Source organism: Lates calcarifer, linkage group LG2, assembly GCF_001640805.2.
Source record: "Lates calcarifer isolate ASB-BC8 linkage group LG2, TLL_Latcal_v3, whole genome shotgun sequence".
NCBI lineage: Eukaryota > Metazoa > Chordata > Actinopteri > Centropomidae > Lates > Lates calcarifer.
Genome location: NC_066834.1, coordinates 8,460,982 through 8,466,981, shown reverse-complemented (window position 1 = coordinate 8,466,981; position 6,000 = coordinate 8,460,982). Strand labels below are relative to the sequence as shown.

Here is a 6,000-nt window from a genome sequence, read left to right as displayed (position 1 = left end):
GGTGAGACTGCTTGTCAACCAGAAATGTGATCAAGCTCTAAAATATTCTCTGTCGATTGAAGAACCCTTGCTGAGTCCTCACCAAAAGCAACTCAGATGTTTCCTTACTCGTTATGTATTCTACAGTGGAGGAAATGAAAAGAGAAAATTATCTGCCTTGAATTGCTTCTGTTTAATCCCAAATTCAAATTCTTGAGTCTGCACTTTCACTGGCAGAACATCCTCCTTTCAATAGCAACAGTGTTAGAATATTACTCTGCACAAAGGGAATGACTGGATTTGCATGCCTTATGCATGAGTGGAGTTGAGTGGAGATATGAGCTTCAGTCTGTTATCAGTTATCTTATTTCAGATCAATGTATGGACTTACAGTTCACCTAAATCGCAGTACAATGTCATAAATACACAGTACAAAATCAAATTAGCTTCTGCAGCTCATTTAAATCTGTTCTGTAATAAACAAATATCCTGTTGAAAGTGTTCTGCATTGATTTAGGAACATTCTCATTAAAAATAGTTCAGCAGTTTTTTTGTGCATAATCAGTGCACAATACTGACACACTGAAAATAAAGCTCCACATAACACTGTCCTCCCAAAGTCATTTTCACCCAGTGTTTTAGGGAAAAAAATATCACCAGGGGATTCCTGTTTTTGTTGTTGTAATGGAGGAATATTAGACCACTTACAGAGGAACAACATATCAAAAACAATGGAGAGTAATGGAGATCCACCCTTAAGAATATTTCTCTTTGTACAAATGTATAAACAGCTCAGTAAACACTATCCCCAGCTCCCTGCTTAACGTTAATGATCATATCATATTTTGGATTCATATCTGACTGTAAAGATCAAGACAAAGTATCTATAGATGCTCCAGGCACAGTAGGGGTAAATGCTAATGTACTGTGTTCACAATGCGAACTTGTTTAGCGGGTATAATGTTTATTCTATCCATCTCATTGTACTTACTCATGAACCAATGTACTGGACAACTTTACGTTTTCAACTGATGGTGGTGCTACATGAAAAGTTATCTTCAGGGGGACACAAATGACAATCGATTTAAAAGTTGTCGAGACATTTCACACTAAACCTCTTGATAATATTAGAAGTAAGAAGTTTTCCTCTGGGAACCATGAATGTCTGTATTGACTACACAGAAACTTATGTAGAAAATTTGGTGCCAATCCATTCAGCAGATGTTGAGCTATTTTCACAAAATAAGTAACTACTTTGCCCTGCTGGTTGCACCGGAGAAAAAGTCAGTGGATCACATAAATCAGTAAAAATCATCCTCTGGGGACACTGAATGTCTGTAAAATTCAAGGCAATCCATCCAATATTAGATGAGACATCTCAGTCTGGACCAAAGTGGTGGACCAACTGACAGATTGACGCTTGCATCCCTGAAAACATACATCTATAAGGCTAAAAACTCAGTCTCAATAACACCTTCATGTAACATTTTTTCATCATAGCTTTGTCAGTGCTTTCTTTTGCAGCACAGAGAGATCACAAATAAAAGTATCTTGAACTTTTGCAAACTACACTTGCAACTTTGATATTAAATTGTCTCAAAAGGGACACCAGCAGACTGTGATGAATCTGTACATATTGGTTTTAATGAGGACATCTATAGCTATAGCTCCTGTAACAGAATTACTGCTAGTCAAATATGGGGATATGAGATACTCTCAGTGAATTGTCAGAATACTTAGTTTTTTCAAAGGATGCTGCAGTCTTGCATCATGCATGTGCTGTACACTGAGTACTGTTTGCCTGTGATGATATCATCCTCCTTTATTCTCTCTCATGGTGTATTACTGTATATAAGACTTGGCATCGGCGTATACTGAAGAGAGGGGAATGTCTCATTTATTTAAGTCTTTGCTGAAATACCCTCATGCAGCCTCATGCAGAAGACATTAGAGCTCAAAGAAAGATTGAAATTTCACTTTACGTAACACATTTGGACATTTCAACAGAGTTTCATCATCCTGGTCAAAATGACTGCAGCACATTCTGCCTTAATCATTAACAATGACGTAGGACAGGTGCCTTTATTTCCTGTATCATTTTTCAGGGTTGCAGGGAGGTGTGGGATACGTTGAATAGAAAGTTAGATACATTGAAGTGGACTGGAGAGTCTACAGAGATTGACTGCTCCATCCCAATGGAATAAGCTCAACACTCTTGTGATCACCGAGTATATACAGATTTTGGTGACTGTAGTCTTGACTAAGACATTGATGCGTTTACAAATTTCTAAGTTTTTTTTCTTATTAGTTATGTTCATGACTGTATTCCTTTATTACTGGTTACCACTTATGTTTTTATTACACAAATTGTTTGTTTGTTTCTGGGAAATGTTTAATGAGGATTTTTGGCAGCTTCAAAATGATTTCACACAAAAGATGCAATGTTTCGATACTTCTATACTAACGCATAGAGATTCCTCTCAGCCTCCCCTACGAAGCTCCAGCCGCCAAATTTGATTGGTTCGTAGATCTCGGAGCTCTTGTCCTATCTCGCGATACTGAAGATCCTTCCCAGTGAGAAGCGGATCCCGAGCTGCATTCAGTCGCTGTTGTGGCTGGGAGGCAGCACGGTCAGCCAGTCTGTTTGGTAGAACCGAGATTCAGCCTGAGGTAAAGCAGGAGTCTTTTTAAACTAACCGACCAACCGAAGACAGTTACTACCGGCGTCCCCGAACAAACTCCTTCTCTACACGACACCTTTATTCTCCAGGTAAGGTTGCTAACGTTACGTCTTGTTGGCTCCCTGTGTCCAGACACTCTCATGCAGTGCTAGCTGATATTTTCACAGTTCACTTTCACATCAGCAAAGAAAGATTTAAATCCCACCAGTCTTCGTCTCCGCCTCTGTCACTCCTTACCTTTGCGGAGCACTCAACCGTTAAGTCTTTAATTCAACCTTCAGCTTGTCGACTTGTGTTAACGGAACCAGAGGGGGAGTGCAGGAACTTCAAACCTCACTGTTGACTGTCTCTGAAATGCATACCCCAGTTAGCTTGTATGCTAACGATACATCTGCTTAGTATAAAGTAGCTGTCGGTTGGCTTACTAGCTAGCTGACTGTGTCGCCACAAAAATATCAGCGTTTAACATTACTGTCCTGTTGGAGAGGTTGTGACGAGCTGGGCATGCTGCGAGACCATGTCAGGCTTTTTTGTCAGTGTGAATGGGTCAGGTTAGAAACTGACAAACTTAACTTCTACCACCGGTCATTTTTGGTTTTGACGGCAGTTTTGCTGTTGTCCTCCTCTACAGATATGTTTTCACCCCAAGCCTTTGCAACAGCATAGGTACAGCACAGTAGTGCAAAAGTTGTAGACAATAAAGGTAAAGTGAGGAGGCTCTCAATTGTGCCATGAATGTTTTTTTTTACTATTATTTACAAAGCGCTGTTAACAGAAACAAGTTAAGTCAAGAATTAATAATATTTAGTCAACATTTGATGTGGCCACACTTTGCCTTTAAATCAGCACCAGTTCTCCGCGGTACACTAGTGCACAGTTTTGCCAAGATATTTGGCAGGCAGTTTGTCCCAAGCATCTCAGAGAACTTGCCTCAGTTCATCTGTGAATTTAGACTATCTCAGTGTCTTCTGTCTCTTCATGTAATCCCAGACTGACCCCATGATGTTGCAGAACTCCTTGTCCTTGAGTTTAGAACCAATCAGACGCCTCCCTGATGGAGAAGAAGCTAAACATCTAAAGTGCTTAAAATCTTTGCAGGGTATTGTCCTTTAAATTCCAAGTTTACTCTGGTACTCCTCAGTGTCTAACACATAATGTCTCTTTTTCATGTGCAGTAACTTCTCCATCCTCAAAGCTTTTTTCCCCCCACCCACGATTTCTCCACCCACAAGCAATGCTCATTTCTGCAGCTGTCCTGTTATTATAGACTGAAGGGAAAAGACCTCTTGTCTTCAATTGTGCTCCTGGAAGTACAGTAATCAGAGGTGCAATGACACTGACTTTACTTTTTAGAAGGAAATACTATTTTTGACTGCGCAACTAGAACTGGCTGTCCATACCAGGTCTTTCCAGTCTAGTCCCTCTTTGTTTTGGCAGTTACACAGCTGTTAACAGTGTGCATTGTTAAGGATCTTTTGTAGTTGGCATTAGGCTATTTTGAGGGTACTGACATGTGTCCATATCCTTCTTAATGTCCAGTGAAGGAGATAAGATAGACCTTTATTCATGCTGATGGAAGTTTTTGTGCCCATGAGCTTAGATGAAATAACAGTATACATACTATAGGGGCCAGATAGATACATTGGCCAGGCCAGTATATAATTTATATGTAGATTAGCTGATATGATTAGCAACAAGAAATTTCAGTCCATGCTTGAACACTGACATTTTTTGAAATGTAAAAAGTAACTCTCAGCTCATACCTCAGTCACAATGCATTAATAAGCAGATTTAAGGGATTTTTATGAGAAATATTGTACATTTTTTGCATATGTTAAAAAAAGAGTATTATATAAAAAGAGTATAAAGTATAATATACTGCAAATCAGATTTTATAAACTGTAATTTAGAATAAAGCTCTAATTTCCAGTATTGATCAGGTTTACCATAGTATGATTATGTTCAGACATACTAGAATAAAATGTAGAACATATAACAAAGTGAATCTTTATTTGATAAACATGTAATATATGCAAATGCTTTTTCTGGTTTTAAATTATGACCAAGGTATGTTCTTCATGTGACTTTTACAGTTGAAATATCAACTTGTCACTATTTTTAAATTTGCTCATGCCTAGTTTGGCATTTCTGTACTGCAGTTTCTTTTTATCTGCCATGTGGCAGTATTGGCCGATGTATTGGCCTGACTGATTTATTGTTCTAGCTTTAGTCTTATTGATCTAACTAGCAATCATACTTAGTTAATCCATTCATTTGTATGAAAATGAGGATTTCCCCAAAGGAAATTAAGGTCCACTGATATAAATGTAAATCAGACCATAGGCCACACAACGCTTTCCCGGTACATTATGTGTATTCCCATTAAAGTTTTTTCATGATAAAGACAGTTTAGCTTAAAGCATTTGTTGAAAATTGGCATATGAGAGAACAGTTTGTTTGTTTTTCAGCAAACTTGTAGGGCGTATGTCTCTGCTGGTCTGCACCTTGGTCAGTGCATGATTTCTCACTGTGTGGATTCCTCTCAGGAGACAGTATTAAAGAGTATCCTGGGCTCCTTGTGTGTCCTCAACACAATAAATAACCTCATGTTTATGCTAACAAACAGTTATTACAATGAAAGAAGTGAGTAGAATAGCTTCACTTTTATGGCAGGTTGAAGGAGGTCAAGTTTCAAATGTCAGTGACAGCACATAAGGTCCTTCTACAGACTGCTATGATTTGGATGTCAAACTAAACCACAGGCTATACCAAGCAGTATATTTATTATGGTGGTTGAGCACCAAATGCTTTAAAGGCTCCTCATTTTGCTCAAGAGCCGGCTGAAACATGTTTAAATGTTTCTTAAATTCCTCATGCCTGCTTCTTGCCATACACTTTTCTCAGCATGTGTAAATGCACAATAATAATTAGATTATAATCAGCTGAGTCAAGGTAATGCAAGGTTACACTTATAAATAGTGTAGGAACAATCTGTTTAACCCAGCTGGCGTTTTGATGAGTCACTGAGTTTATTTAATCATATATATATGTTTTTGTGAAGTGTGTGGCACAGGTCAAGACTAACAGTCAGTTTTGGACTATTTTGTTTTGTCTTGTTGATGCAGTTGACAAGTACTTTTTGTGTGTTGACAAAAATCCCAATTTGGGTAGTAAGTACTGTTGTTAAACTGATCTATTTTGTCAGATAAAGTGAATATTTGACAAGCAATGCAGAGCTAATAATGCAGCTGGCAGCTGAGAAAATCAAAAGCAGATATATGTGTGTGGAGAGTGGACTCCAAAGTTAAGAATATGAGCACGTCAAGTCTCCTTTCAAAGC

At 38.4% G+C, this 6,000-nt stretch overlaps 1 protein-coding gene across 1 annotated transcript in view; it reads left to right on the top strand.

The window, feature by feature from the left end:
- Positions 1–2,460: 2,460 nt before the first annotated feature.
- Positions 2,461–6,000, top strand: part of glceb (glucuronic acid epimerase b) — a 50,056-nt gene continuing 46,516 nt past the window's right edge. Inside the window, exon 1 of the mRNA XM_018683502.2 lies at positions 2,461–2,749. The gene's annotated coding sequence lies outside the window, so the exon portion shown is untranslated. The remainder of the gene's footprint in view (positions 2,750–6,000) is intronic.